The sequence below is a fragment of the Pinus tabuliformis genome, chromosome 9 (genome assembly GCF_031772625.1).
Source record: "Pinus tabuliformis cultivar Carrire ecotype Pingquan chromosome 9, CPIR1, whole genome shotgun sequence".
Taxonomy (NCBI): domain Eukaryota; kingdom Viridiplantae; phylum Streptophyta; class Pinopsida; order Pinales; family Pinaceae; genus Pinus; species Pinus tabuliformis.
Window position 1 is genome coordinate 795,470,463 of NC_142307.1, and position 16,735 is coordinate 795,487,197.

Consider the following 16,735-nt stretch of genomic DNA (forward strand, 5'->3'; position numbering starts at 1 on the left):
CTTCTCCACAAAATCAAAATTCTCAACTCTTGCTTCAATCCCAACAGAAGTCAAATCAACTTCCTTCTCAGCCATTGCCAAACCCCAATAATAGGAACCCTCAAAATGCTTACATGATGGAAGGTCAACCATTTCCTACCTATATGATTGTTCCTCTCAATGAAGTACAACTCAGATCAGGTAGAATCCTAGATCAACCTTCTATAAATGTTCAACAGCCAGGCATTTCTGGGGAAGAATCTCTTAAAGCTAATAAGGGTTCTGAAGCATCCCTTCAAAACCCAGACACTCAAAAAGAAAAAGAAAAAAGAATCAACCCCCACAACTCCCATAGTTGAACAACCTACATCTTTAGCCACACCTCCTTTTCCTGAAAGGTTATAAATTGACAAAGGAGTGGAAAAGCAAATTTGGTTGCCTGACTATAATTTTCTAGATGAATTGAAGAATGTCTGTATCAAGATTCCCTTGCTACAAGCCATTAAAGAGATTCCCATTCTAGCAAAAACAATAAAGGAGTTGAGCCTTAAAAGACCAGGAAGGAAACCAAGAGATACCAGAAGAATCCACCTAGTAGGAAAAATTGCAGATATTATGATGGGAAAGATTACCATGCAGAAATATGTAGACCCCGGTAGTCCAATTGTCAAAACACATATCAATGGGGTAGAAATACCAAATACTTTGATTGATTTAGGGGCTGCTATCAACATTATGAGTAGACAGGCCATGGACCAGTTAAAACTTCCTAACCTTCTCTTTACACCTACTTTACTGCAACTTGCAGATAGATCAATCATTAAACTTGATGGTGTATTGGAAGACATTCCAGTCTCCCTAGACTCTTGGGAATATCCAGTTGATTTTATGATTTTAACTCCCAAGAACAATCTAGGAGGACATCCTCTTATTTTAGGAAGACCTTGGCTAGCCACAGCTGATGCTTTCATAAGTTGTAGGTCTGGGGATATGTATATTTCTGATGGCAATTCAACAAAGAAGTTCAATCTGTATCCCCCAGCAAAAGCAATTACAGAAATAGGAGATAATGAGTGGGTTGATGATGAAGATACTATACAACATGTCTTTACCATTTCTGAGATTAGTGAAGATAGTCAAATTCTGAATACATTAGAAAATTTTGAACCATCTTCAGAATATGACTCTACACAATTTCAGTTGGACTCTGACATAGAGTGTCTATCATCTAGACAAATGTCTCTTTTCTCTATGGAAGAATTTGGTAGTTCTGCCATTGAGATCTTTCCAGGAAAAACATTAAACATTAACAAAAACTTGGAAAAATCCCAACAGGAAGAGCTAACCAAAGTCTTGCAAAGACATTCTACTGCTTTTGCATGGGAGTATACCGACATGAAAGGTATTGACCCTAAGACTTGCATTCATCACATCTACATTGAGGAAAACAGTAGACTAATCAGACAACCTCAAAGAAGGATGAATCCAAACCTTAGGGAGATAGTGAAAGAAGAGCTCCAGAAGTTACTCAATGTAAACTTCATTTACCCCATTTCAGATAGCCGATGGGTTTCTCCCTTGGTTATAGTACCTAAAAAGAATGGTAAATGGAGGGTTTGCATTGATTATAGAGAATTGAACAAAGCAACCTTGAAGGATCACTTTCCTTTGCCCTTTATTGATCAAGTATTAGATACTTTAGCAGGTAAAAAGTTTTTCTCATTTTTGGATGGTTTTAGTGGTTACAATCAAATTCAGGTAGCACCTGAAGATCAGGACAAAACCACATTTACTTGTCCATGGGGAATTTTTGCCTACCGAGTACTTCCTTTTGGATTATGCAATGCACCCGCTACATTTCAAAGGGCTGTACTAGGAATCTTTTCAGATCTAATTCATGATTGTGTAGAGGTCTACATGGATGATTTCACAGTTCATGGTAACACATTTGAAGAAGCATTGGAAAATTTGGAAAAAGTCCTAATTAGATGTAAAGAAACAAATCTTTCATTAAGTCATGAAAAGTGTTTTATGATGTTTATTGAAGGGATTGTTTTAGGACATCATATTTCAGGAGATGGAATTAAAGTTGATAGATCCAAAGTTGAAGTTATCTCCAAGTTACCTGTTCCAAATTTCCAGAAAGATGTTAGAAGTTTTCTTGGGTTTACTGGGTATTATAGAAGATTTATTGAAAACTTCACCAAGATAGCATCTCCTCTTTTCAAATTACTTACCAAAGACTGTGAATTCAAATGGGATCCTGAATGTCAGTCTGCATTTGAAACTTTAAAGACTAGAATATCTGAAGCACCCATTTTGAGAGGGCCAAATTGGAAACTCCCTTTCCACATTTCTACTGATGCTTCAGATACAGCTCTAGGAGCTGTTTTGGGACAAAAGGATTTGGTCCCTTATGCCATTTATTACACCAGTAAAAATTTGACTCCCACTGAGTTAAATTACACTGTGACTGAAAAAGAATTCTTAGCCGTTGTTCATGCAATCAACAAGTTTAGACACTACATAACCGGCTATGAAACTTTTGTCCATACTGATCACTCTGCAATTAGATATCTCATGAACAAACCTGTTACTAATGGCAGAGTTACAAGATGGATTTTACTTTTACAAGAATTCAACATTACTGTGTTAGATAGACCAGGAAAACAAAACACAGTAGCTGATTTCTTGTCTAGAATCCAAAACACTAACAAAGATTCTCCTGTAGAGGATAAGTTTCCAGATGAATACTTGTTTGCAGTAACTACCAAGACTCCTTGGTATGCAGATATTGCTAATTATCTAGTGACAGGGAAGCTACCTCCACACTTATTTCCTAATGAGAAAAGGAAAATCATTCAGGAGAGTTCACATTATTCTTGGATTTCTAATGAATTGTTCAAAACAGGGCCAGATTATATGATCAGGAGATGTGTTCGGGAAGATGAAATGGCTGACATCCTTAAGGCATGTCATGATGAACCGTGCGGCGGACACTTTGCTGACAAGAGGACGGCCTATAAAATCCTTTCTTTAGGATATTATTGACCTTCTCTCTTTAAAGATGCAAAGCAGTATGTTAGAAGGTGTGACAGCTGCCAAAGAGTTGGGAGACCAACTCCTTCAAATGAAATTCCACTACAGCCATAGGTATGCATCGAACCTTTTGAAAAATGGGCTCTAGATTTCGTTGGACCTATTAATCCACCATCCAAGCAAAAGAAATATATATTGGTTTGTACTGATTATGTTACTAAGTGGGTAGAAGCCAAGGCATTGCCTTCTGCCACTAAAAATTCAGTTGTTCAATTTCTTTTTGAGGATAAATTTACTCGTTTTGGTGTCCCAAGAGAAATTGTGATAGATCAGGGAAGTCAATTTACATCTAAATTGATGGAGAAGCTGATGGAGGAATACAAAATCAAGCACAGAACATCTACTCCATACCATCCGCAAGCAAATGGTCAAGTGGAATCTACAAATAAAGTTCTTGAAAGCATCATCACCAAGACTGTTCATCTTCATAGAAGAGATTGGGCAGAAAGGCTTCCTGAAGCCTTATGGGCCTATAGAACTACATGGAGGAACACAACAGGACATTCTCCCTATGCACTTGTTTATGGGAAAGAAGTCCTGCTCCCCATTGAGTTCCAAATCAAGACCTTCAAGATGGCAGTTCAATTGGGGATGAGCCTATCAGAAGCCCAAAAGCACAGAATGGACCAGCTAAATGAGCTAGATGAAATAAGACAAGATGCAATTCTAAGGACCGATCTAGTTCAGCACCAAAGAACTAAGTGGCATGATCGACACATCAAAGAAAGAAAGTTTCAGAAGGGAGATTGGGCACTATTGTTTGATTCCAAGTTTAAGGACTTCAAAGGAAAATTTCAAACTCATTGGCTTGGGCCATATGAGATTGATGAAGTCTTTAACAATGGAGCAGTTCGAGTGAAGACCATTGATGAGCTTCAGACTCCTTTCATTGTGAATGGCCACCGATTGAAAGTATACCATAAGCCACTCTGAAGGGAAGAATTTGTTAAAATGTTCCAAGAAGATTCTACAATGAGGCTAGTCGAGAAGAATTCTTCTCCTCCATCAGCCTGATCTTTGCTTCTTTCAGTTAAAAAAAAGAAAAAGAAAAAGAAGAAAAAAATCTCTTGTATAAGCCTGAAAACCAATCTTGGATTGGCGGTCTTATGCAGAAAATATGAAGTGAAAATCAGGGTCACCTGACACTTTATATTTTCCAAAAAAAAAATTTCTTTTTCTTTTTCCATCTCATCATCCATTTTGTCCATCTCATCCATTTCATTCATCTCATCCATTTCATCCATCTCATCATTTTCATTCCACTTCATTTTCTTCCAGTCCATTCATTCCATCTCATTTTCACCAAATAAAGTCCCTCTCAGGACTATTCCATTTAGTCAAGTTCTTTTAATCCTTTTTGTGCAGGAAGAAAAGTGTTGCTGCAATTTCCACAGCTAGGAGCCAATTCCGCAGCTGATATCAAGATTCCGCAGCCAATACACTCTGTTCCTGCAAATAAAAAAAAACTCTGTTTCAAAAAGAAAAAATCTGCAGTCAAAAGCACCAGCATCATTAAAGAGCAAGGACACATAGCATATACAAAGGCAACAATAAATCAAAGGTTAGGGATCAAAATGCAAATACACGAAGGTATGTTCTAAATTTCTAACTAACAGTTATATCATTTATGTATGGTTTTCGGATTATGGTATGAGGCCCTTAATGTAATGATTGACAAGATCCCTATCCACTCCTCATCCATTATTTTGCGTAATCCACCTCACCACCTCCCTAACGGTTCCCTAAGTGCTGTTGATTTGAACTTAATACGGCCTGCTCTCTCATTAATTCTTCGTACCAGAGTGACGTGTACTGTTGTACCACGGCTCTCCAATTGATCATTCCGCAGCCAAGTGTACGCAGCCACCCGACGTTCAGGGATTTGGCCGTTTCATCCTTTACTCATAACACCCTTCTACGCATGCATAACCTCGTCTTCGCATTGTTATCTACGCCCTCACCATTTTCACTCTCGGTATCATTCACTACTCTGTTTCACCATAAACATTCTCTGTTCTATTTTCCTCACCGCTCCACTCAAAACCCTGACCACCAGTCTTGTAATTGCATCACGGCTATTCTGTTGTAGCCGTAATACCCAATGCTGAGCACTGTTTTCCCGTATAGCTCTCTCCTCCAGTATTCAAACAGCGCTGTCAGAGCAGCAAGAGAGCTGGTAATCGAAATGGGAAAGTTATTAAGAGCAGAGCCGAAAGGTTCTAAGTTTCTAGACGGTTACCCACAAACGAAGAGTGCCCTACAGAAGGCCAAGTGGTTAAAATTTATTCAGAATTTCAAAGGATATCACAAAGAAGTTACCAAGGCCTTTGCTCGGTCATTTGATGGAGATAAGGTGGAGATTGGAGACCTACAATTCACTGTCACAGAGAGCAGCTTGGCTCAAGCAACTGCTTTGCCTCGTACTGGGGAACGTTGGTTCAAAAATCGAACTGTTGAAGGCCAAGAGTGGAAGAACATGTTGAAAAATCCAGGTATGGATACCACTATCTTCACCAAAGGAATACCTGTAAGTGTCATTAAAAACGAATGGACTGCCTTACTTTTGCTAGTTCAAATTTTTTTTACATGTGAAGGCAGATTTGGTGTAATGTATGTTTATCATACAAAGATAATGATGCATTTTATGGGTGAACATACCATCAATCTCCCTTATTTCTTGCTGGCTAGTTTAAGAAAAATGAGTGCCACTATTCAGAAACACGTGGGAAACATTGAGCCCCACTTATATCACCATGGACTCATTAAAATCTTGATTGAGGAGCAGTTAAAAATTAGAAAGGATAGATGGCAGAAGTTCCTTGTTAGAAATCATTTCCAAGAGGCAGCTGAAGCCTCTAGTAGCTCCCCTAGGGTACCCAAGAGAAGTAGAAGAAAAGGGAAAGAAATGGTTACCCAAGACACTGCTGTAGAAGTTGAAAAAACTGCCCAAGAAATTGTTGCAGAAACTCTTCAAGAAATTGCCCAAGAAACTGTCCAAGAAACTGTGCAAAAGGAAAAGAAAAAGGGAAGCAGAACAAAAATACAAAAGAGGGATAAAGGGAAAGCCATTTTGCAAGAGTCATACCCTTCACCTGAGCCCTCAATTGAAGAAGATACCCAAACATTAGCTCATAGGCTTGCTCAGCTCCAAGAAACTGCCATCTCCAAAAAGAAACAAAAGCAAAAACAGCAAAAGCCAAAGAGTACTAGCCTGCAAGTAAGAAGAAACAGTAGACTTATAGAGAAGAAGAGTGTGACTAAAGAGAAACAGTCCCATTTCATTGATTTGGGAACACCTGAGAAGACTCCAATTCGGCTAAATATTGAGCTAAGTCCTCCAAGAGAGGAAAGTCCTTTCCAGCAAGAGAGAGAAAACAGTTTTCAAGGATTTGAATTTAGGCCAAGACAAATACCTGACATTGACCCTGTCCAGCAGAAGGCATATGATTATTTGGAAACATTAGAGCAATCTGTTGCTGGCCCTAGCACTGTCTTGCCCCTCGACCAGCAGGTTCAGTCTCTGAAGCAAGAAATATTTGAGCTAGAAGTCCTCAATCGCCATATCAAACAGGAAAACGAAGCATTGAAACAACAGAGCAACGTGGACAAAATGGTGCACGACAACACAATGCTTCATTTGGGTCTTTGGCAGAGAAAGAACAAGAAATTGAGGAGGAAATGCAAGAAATTAATCAGGGCCTTGGTTAACTTGAAATTCAGGTGCTTGGTTAGGAAACCGAGAGCAAGTTTGGTAACAAGGAGGAAAAGGAGAAGGTTGGATGTCTTGGCAGAGGCATCTGAACATGTGGACTGAAAGATTATGACAAAGTTTTGGTTGCATGAGGACATGCAACACCCTCGCAGTGGGGGTATGTTGAGCCTCAACCTTGCACTCATTTACCTATCCTCCCAACAGCTTTTCCCTATTCACTTCTCTCTTCTGACATCATTTCCTCCATCAACTTGTTCAATTCATTGCATTATATGTCTTTTTAACATGATTTGTTGACTGTGCTAATGATTGACTGTTGGTTTAGAATTTTGGTACATGTTCAGCAATTCCACAGCTATTCAGCAATTCCGCAGCTGTTCAGAGATTCCGCAGCCTTTTTGTTGTTTGTTATACTCCACGTGTCTTCTCAAGAAACGGGCCACATGGGCACGTTGGTATGACTATGTACATGGTTCGTGTGCTATCAGCTAAGCCAACTCGTTCACATATACCCCCGGTCAACGCAGGTGCACCCACGGTCAAACAGCAAAGTTCCAGACGGTGGCACGGCTCTGCGTGAGCAACTGAGACACGGAACCACAGCTTGCACTTCCTCGATGCCACGAAGATAGCAAGGGATAGGATCTAACCATAGATTTACTCCCCATGATGACCGTTTCCTCCAAACGTGCACGGAGTTGCCTGCGTGTTGCTGCATAGTTAATTAGTCAAGACTGTAGTTGCTTAGCTTACGCAGAAGACAGTTTGTCTCTGCTGCTATAAATAAAGCGTTTGCATACGCTTAGTAGTTAGTCTTCAAGTTAGTTTTTGGCTGTAATCACTTTGTTTATAAAACTCTGTTTTAAAGACTGTTTCATACAGCGTTTACGTTTTTTGTATTTTGACATGCTGATTTAATATAAGAAGACTGTTCCTGTTCATCTCTACGTAGCTGATCTTTAGCTGGTTGAGTGGATGGAGGGCCCCCATCTGCCACAACCTATGTACAGTAGCATTTAACTTTATTTTCCTGCCTTTCTTTGTTTTCATTTTCACATGTACAATAATGTATAGTTTGATTTCTGCAGTTTTTCATTTCTTTGAACATGTATAATAATGTACAGTTTGATTTCATGCCTTTACATTTCTAGCACTTTTCAAAACTGATCAGTTTTTTCTTGCAGGTGTGTTAGGAGCCTGGGATAGTGTGTTTTTATTTCTTTTTATCACTGATGGTATTTGAAGTTGTCTTGTCTTAGCTGCTGATTTTTACCTTGCTTACTTAGTTTCATTGCTAGTTTACTTTATCAGGTTTTTGACAAGTTGCTTACTAACTTTTTGATGGTCTTCTCATCATAATTGACTAACCTTTATTGGACCAAAATATCATTGAGTGGCAGCTTGGTTTGATTAGCTTTTGGACTCATATTACTGATTCCTTCTTAACTGTTTTTCACATGAACAATTTCAGCTAGAGGCAGAATGTTAAGGAAGAATGAAGTGTTATGATTTGTCATTTAAGTTTTGCAGTTAAAGTAGTGTTTTTCACTTTCCATTGAGTTAACATAGATGCTATTTTTGTTCCTATCAGCAGCATAGATAGTGGACTAGTGCCATTAGTCACTTTGTTTAATGCTTTGCTTTCATTTGAAGTTTCAATTCCATTGCAAGTCACTTTTCAAGCTTTCTCTTTAAAAAGTTCAAGAAGCATTTAGAAACCACCACATACACACACATTCACTCACTTGTTTATAACTTCATCACATCACATTAGGAAGATAAGTCCAACACAAACTAAAAACGACAAAAAGAACTAGGAAAGGTTGCTTAAGTATATATTGTACACTTCACTTCATCAGCTTACGAGCCCCGGGTTGACAATTTATGATAGCAATTTAGACAACACTAAATTGACCAAACAATGGGTATAAGGTGCAGGCAACCTACTCTATGAGGATCTTAGATGGGTATGAAGAAGATTTCTGATGGATTGAAATGCAGAGAGAGGATCTCGCATTACAAGGAGCAGTCTTGGCATATAGATATGTATATCTCAGGTGGTATCCCTGTAGCAGCCTCAACATAATGAACAACAGTGGTTAGGGTTACAAGAAAAACATCTACACTCTCGGCTTAACTATTATGATCACAGTTTTAAGATCATGATGATATACCTTCTCAGCATACCCTGAGTAATGACATTGTCATTCAAGATAGGAGAAACACATTATGATATCTCATTAGTATACTCGGTGATCATTGTATCATTGATAAGGAAGGACCTCTGTTATATACACACTCTTATTCCTAACATGGATAATTATTGGATCGTAACTTTGATGTCTTAGTGAGTTCATTGTTTCGTTGGTACTGATGTGAATGTACATCAATGATGATCCCACATGAAAGGAAGAGCCAGTGAAGATCCTGCAGTAGTGTGATGACAGTATATGGTAGCCAGAGATATCAGTGACATGATGAAGAGGCAATAATGGAGATTTGAGTGATGCAGCAGTGATCTCAGTGATGCAACACTGATGGCTTCAATGGTGTAGCAAGCATAATGATCTCATCAATGTCAGAGAAAGAGGACCGAAGTCTTGGTCTTGGAGTGGTAGAGTGTTTCATGGGTCATGGTCTTCGTATTCATCAATTGGAATCTCTATAAGAAGAATTTTTTGTGGGTTCTCCCCTCCAAGAGGGAGAGATTTTGGCCCTGGTAGAAAGAAAAATCCTTTGTGTTCTCGTCTCTTTTTTTATACAAGTTTGATGAAGCTAACACACACACTAATAATGAAAAGAAGATCAAGATAAGACAAATTGTAAAAACACTTCACAAATTGTTATCATGATAAGAAGAATCTCTTTAATTTATTTTGGCCTAGATTATTCAACATTGTTGAGTAAGAGATTTATGTTAAGCAGGCAGAGGGATTTGAAACATGCAAGAGAGAAACACACATTTTTAGGCTTAAGAATGCCTTTGTATGGGATCAAATGGGATCCTCGGCTATGTTATGCTTGAATAGAAAGCTACCTTCAGGGACATGGCTTCACAAAAAGTGAAGTTAACCACAAAATTTACTACATTGTTCTCTTAGGTGAGTCACTTATTCTAGTACATAATGTAGATGATCTAATGTTGACAGACATAGATAATATCATCTAGGAGTGGAAGAGAGATCTTGTAGGTGAGTTTTATATGAAGGATATCGGGTCGATACACTATTTCTTTAAACTTGAGGTTTCACAAGGTGATGGCAAGTTATTCTTGGAGTTGGGAAATATTTCCTTGAATATTTTGAGGACGTTTCACATGCAGGATTGTAGACCCAATAATAAACCTCTAGTCACAAACTAGAGGAAGGTGGATACATCCATATCAAAGAAATTATATTCCTCACTTTACCTATAGTTGATAGGGTCATTGATTTATTTCATAAACACTTGGCTAGACATATGTTTTATAATTAACTATTAGATTTATTTTATGTTCGATCCTACTAGAGTGAATTAGGTTTCTACCAAGCACATATTGAGATATCTCATGGGGGTAATAGTGTTTGTATTATGGTATAGATAGGTTGGAAGGATGAGGCTCAAGGGATTCATGCATGTAGATTGGGTAGAGAGATCCACAGGCAGGAAGACTGTTGGAAAAAATAACTATGTTTGGTCTTCAGTAATGTACTTGAGTCATTATGTAATGTAGTTGTCAAAAGAATGAAGAAAATATTTATTATTATTATTATTGTGACTTATCAAAGCATTGGTTTCATGCATGGGTCACCATGTTTTAGGTCAAAGTCCCCATTGCGGACTTATACGATCTATTCTGAGTCTATAGAATTATTTTACATTTAAAGAGACCCTGCTTGGGCTTCTTAATCATGTAAAAAAGGTTAGGTATTGAGTCAAATAAGTATTATGGAACCTCCACACCATGTCAGCCTAAGACCCAATTCGACCCCATAAGGATCCTATAAAAGGAAGGACATCAAATTGATTTGTAGAATCACTTCTCATCAAGCTCGAATTCTCTCTATTGGGCAGAAGTGTGAAGAGGGTAGCTGGGAAATTCTGTTGTCGGGAAGCCGAAGTGAATGCTAGTTTGGCTGAGCCTATGGAGTCAAGGAAAATAGAAATTTTGGTGGTGGTCTCTCCCTATTTCGTGCTTTGGATGGGGAGATCTAACTCTTCCAAGTTGGACTACTACTAGAAGTTGTTAGCTGCAGAAAGTTGCTACATAGTCAAAGCCGTTGGGAAGAGGTCAATCTTCTAGAGGCTAACTTGGTGTGGAAGGAAGGTCTAGTCAAGGTCTAGGGTGAAGATTCTTAAAGAATACTATTGAAAGGAACAATTACTTTGATAAGGTTTTCCAATGGAAGAGGGTTCCCCCCCCCCGGGTACCTACATCTTTTGTCCATTATTTTATGTACTACTGCTTTTGGTAAATGCTTTATTAACTAAAGAAAGAAGATCTAAAGAACCGTAATAATAATAAACATCAAAATTAATTACAAATATCAAGAAAACCTTTACTGCATTTGGAATCAGAGCTTTGGTGAAGAAACAAGAAAAAAGAAGATCCATTCATAGGCACTATCTCATGGGAGTCTATAATATTCAAGAAGGATGTCTACCTCAATCAAGGGCGAGAAAAAACATGAAAGAGAATCTAAATTTAGATCTTGGAAGAAGAGGATTGACTTAGTCCTAGAGAAGAAGAAGGTGCTAGACTTGGTTAAAGGAAATGTAAAGAATCCTACAAAAGAATCTAGTGATGCTGACAAAGTGAAATTCAAGGATCTAGAATTGGTGGCTATGACTTTGATGGTAGAAGGGATAAAAGACAATCTTGTCCCATTTATAGCTAACATCAATCATGCTCAGGATATGTATAAATCCTTGTCGAAGCTATTCGCTATTAAGAACATTGGTCAAGTAGCAAGATTGAAGAATGAGCTGAGGAATACGAGGCTGAATAAAGAAGATAATGTGGCAACCTTATTTATGAGGATAGCTAGACTCATACATGATCCCTTGATCATCGATGAGATTGTTCCAAATAAAGAATTGGTGATCATTACTATATTAGGATTTCCATCATCTTGGAGTGCATTTTCTTCAGGTCTCAATAGTTGGAAGGTAGCTCCCACCTTTGAAGAATTATGGGCTGCATGTAGTAAAGACAAATTAAGGATCTCAATGGTTGTCAAACCCAAACATGTATAAAGTGCTTATGATGCTCATCAGAAAGGAAAGAGATCAAAGGCTCCAAGGAAGAAAGTTGGCATTTCTAAGATAAAGTGTTATCAATGTCATAAGAAAGGTCATTACAATAGTGACTGTCCCAAGAATCCAAGGAATAAGAAGAGAGGAAGAGATCAAGCTAACTTTGTTGAAGAACGAGACTCAAAGAAAGTCAAGATTGAAGAATCTGACATTAGGGACTTACACTATTAAGTCATTTTCTTTACATAAATTGTTTTATATGTTTTAGAATTTATAGGTTTTTAACATATATTAGGAAAATACATTTTTGTATTACTTTAAGTTTGTAGGATTCCCTCAATCTTTGGAGGGAGCTCCCAACAACTCTCAAAGATAAATATTTCATGTCTTTTCAATTTTGGGTTCATGTACTCATTTACTTTTTATTATATTAAATAGTAATCACCTTTATGCCTCTATTGTCTTGACTAGGGAAAACATCTACAAGAAGGAGGATCTCTCAAGACAAGGTTAGTCAAGAAACAAATGTATACTTTGAATACGTTGATTGAAAGAATTATTCATTTGATGATCTATTAATAACTCTATTATGACTAGCTATATTAAATCTTAGTGATTCTTTTTTGGATTATTCATCTCTTGATCAATCTACCCACCCCACTCATATACTTGATAGACTATGGAGAATGCTAGACAGGTTCTGGAAAAACCTAACCAAAGAGTTTGCTAGTGTGAATGTCTGAAACCATAAGCTACTTAGGGATATTTTGAAATGCGAGTTGAATTTTATTGATGATTTCGTATTTGGGATTTTGGTATGACCAGGAAATCCTAACTTGTTAGGGTTGAGTGATAAGGCCTAAATCCCTGAGCCTTTGAAGTTTTGGTGATGTTGGATTTGATATTTTCTACATTGGAACCCTAGCACACTAGGGTTTGGTGGAATGTGTGTTCTACATTGGAACCCTAGCTACTACATGTTGATGCATAGTCAAAGTTGTTGGGAAGAGGTCAATCTTCTACTGGCTGACTTGCTGTGGAGGGAAGGCGTGGTGAAGGTCTACCGTGAAGAGTTTCAAAGAATACTATTGAAAGTAAGAATTTCTTTGATTGGGTTTTCCCCTCAAAGGGGTTTTTTCCCTATCATGTGCCTACATCTTGTGTCCATTATTTTATTTATGGTTGCTTTTGATAATTACTTTATGAACTAAAGAAATAGGATATAAAGAATCATAATAATAAGAAACATCATAAGTAATTATCAAGATTCATAAAATGTTTACTACCTTTTTGATTTTCCAACAAAGACCACATTGGGATGCACATTCAATGTTGGATCAACAACTGCTTATTAGCTCAACTGAAAGTAGAGATTAGTTGCATTGAAATCCTCTGAGAAAAATTATATGGCTACCAATTTGGCAAGGTTTGAAGCTATTTGGTTGAGCAATCCTCTTGTGGGATTATTTAGGATAGATTTGGATCCCATCGTGATCCACTATAAAAATCATAGTTCTATCAATCTTTCTGAGAATCTAGAGTTTCACAATCACTCAAAGCACATTGAAATACATTATCATCACATTATGGATATTTATCAAAGAGGTATAGCGAGACTCCAATAGGTACCAACAAAGGAGTAGACAATAGTAATTACCACCAAAGCTTTGCAATGAACCAGATTGGTTTACATTATATGGAAGTTCAGTGAACTACGAAACAACTTTGTTAATAAGAGAGAGTATTGATTAGTGTAAATAAGTAACGATTATAGTTCCTAAGTGCTAAGCCTAGCAGAGGAACGCAAAAAAGAACCATTTTAAGAAAATATTAATTAATTTAACTATTTCCTAAAGTTGGACATAGGAAAAATTAAAATTTTAGGTTAACCTATGATTCAATATTATCCCTTCATAACAATTTAATCTCATCCCTAGAGAGAGATGTTAGGGTTGTGGTCAAAATTATAAGAGGAGATAGAGCAATTAAGCGGCAAGTCAATTGAGCACAAGTAATGTCTTAGATTAGCGAGAGGAAAAATGTAGAGTTCAACAAATTGTAGTGGTTCTACATCTCGGTGGAAGATATCATCTGAGGGCCATCTTACTTTAGCTTGGGAATCATGTATGCAGTCTCTAATCTGCATGTTTGTGCAAGAAGGAGAGATATACGCTCACACATGTGTTAAAATATGTAGATTTGCATTGAATTTTAGCAAATAGTAAATCAATTTATATTGGAGGTTGATTACTTGTCTTTTGTGGTGAAACTGAATTTCCCCCTTATTATAATTTTCTCAAGGAAATCCTTGTTGTTGAAGATAGTAAAAAGACACACAAAGTTGCAATTTTTCTTAGCAGTTCAGGTTTCCTAAGTATATATTATGTTCTATGTCTTGAATTTTTTTTCTTCAGATTTAATTTTTATTTTCCATTGTTTATGCTAAGTTAGGAAACTCAGTTATTTACCATTTAAGTTTTCAATGCAACAATTATTTGTATTTCTAGTTTTACTATTAGAAATTGTTAATCATTATTGGATTTTAAGGAAATATAACATTTAAAGCCTTCTTCACTTGACAAGTGTACTTGCTTCTAGAGAATCAAAGACAATACATTCATGGTGAATCCATGTATATAAATTTCCTCTAAATTCTTACTGCAATGTCATTAATACATTATTGTTGAACATGTCTATGGATTGCAGCCTCATTTGCTGAAAGAGCGGCCATGCCACAAATGTCAACATAAAATATGTGGTGTTCTATAAGAAGTAGAGATAATTTGGTGGACACAATCCATGATAGAGATTGAAGAGGTTAGAATATACAGAGAGTGAAATAAAAATTAGAATGGAGCGAGTTGCCCTTCTAATCATTAAAAGTTATTTAAGTAGATGACATAGGAGACAAGGAAATAAACAACAAATAATAATTGGAGAAAGTCTGAACTAAAAATCAACTAAATGAACATAAACAAAACCTACTTATCGCACTCAATGGATAATTAAAGTGAAATAATTATCTCAAAATCCACTCCTAATATCAATTGTTTCAAGTATTGAGAATTACAATGCCCAATTTCTCTCTTTGAAATTAAAATACATTTTTTCCCAATGGCTTTATGAAAATATCTGCAAGTTGATCTTGTGAGCCACATAAACCAAGTAAGATATCTCTATCATTTAAAATCTCATGAATAAAATCAAAATGTCTGCCAATATGCTTTCTCTTTTTGCGAAAGACATGATTTTTTGATAAATAAATCACAGTTGTTATCACAAAAATAGGAGTTGGCTCATTTTGAACATTTGAAAGATATTTCAATAGTATTCTCAACCACACTAGTTGAAAATCTTCTAAAGTTGCAACTACATACTTTGCCTCTGCAAAAGATATTGAAATGATGGGTTGTGTCTTGGATGCTCTACGATATCATAATTGTTCCAAGGTGAAAAGAATACCTTGTTGTGCTTTTCTGATCATCTAAACTACTTGCATATGCATTGTCTGTATAGCATGAAAGTGAGTAATATTCAGAATGTGTTTAAAATAAGCCATAGTTTATTGATCTAATGGTAAACCTTAGGAGATTCCATAAACTTGGAGATAAAACTAGATGCAAAGATAATATCAGGTCTAGTTGCAGTGAGATAGAAGAGACTACCAACTAGACTTTTATACAATGTGGAATCAACTGGTGGTGCTACATCTTGTTTTCTTATCCCTCAATAAATTAGAGTATCATCTACTTTTCATTTGATCATTCTGAACTTTTGTAGGATATCGATGACATATTTTTGTTAAAAAACGAAAATTCCATTAGTAGATTGTTGAATTTGATTGCCTAACAAGTACTTCATGAGCCCTGGATCAATTATATCAATTTTTTTGCATTGCAACTTAGAATTATTCTATCATGATATTTCCGGTATAAATCAAATCAATGAAATAAAGTAAAATAATGAGAATTTTACCTTCATGAGTTTTGGTATACAAAGTTGGCTCATGATTTCTAATGAAAAAAACACTTTTGATGATATAAGTGTCGATGCAATTGTACCAAGCTCAGGTAGTTTGTTTCAAGCCATATAAGGCTTTCTTCAACTTGTACATGTTATGATATTATCTTGGAATTTCAAAACCATGAGGCTTCTCCATATAAACCTCTTCCTACAATATCCCATTTAAGAAAGATGATGTTACATCAAGTTGAAAATTTTTCCATTTTTGTTGAGTTGTTATGGCCAGAATAGTTCTAGCAATGTCTAACCTTGATCCTAGAGAAAATGTTTCACAATTGTCGGTACCAAAATGTTGTGAAAATCCTTTGGTGACCAACCTTTCCTTATGTTTCTCAATTTCTCCTTTTTCATTCAGTTTTGTCTTATATACCCACTTTACATGAATGCTGGTTTTGTCTCTTGGGAGATAAGCTAGTTCCCAAGGCTCATTCTTGTATATAGTAGTGAATTATTGATTCATTGCATGAACCCAATGTTTCCCTTTTACAGCCTCATTAAAATGGGTTGGTTCATAGGAAAGAAACAAAAAGAAAAATTATGCTAATCAAAGTAATGCTCTTGCTCATGTACAGATGGTTGTATTTTTTTTATTCTCTTCTGAAAATGATCAATCACTGTTGGATTCACTACTAGAATCTATACCATTTTCAAAGTGGTATGGCTCTCCTTGAACCTACAATCTTGGTA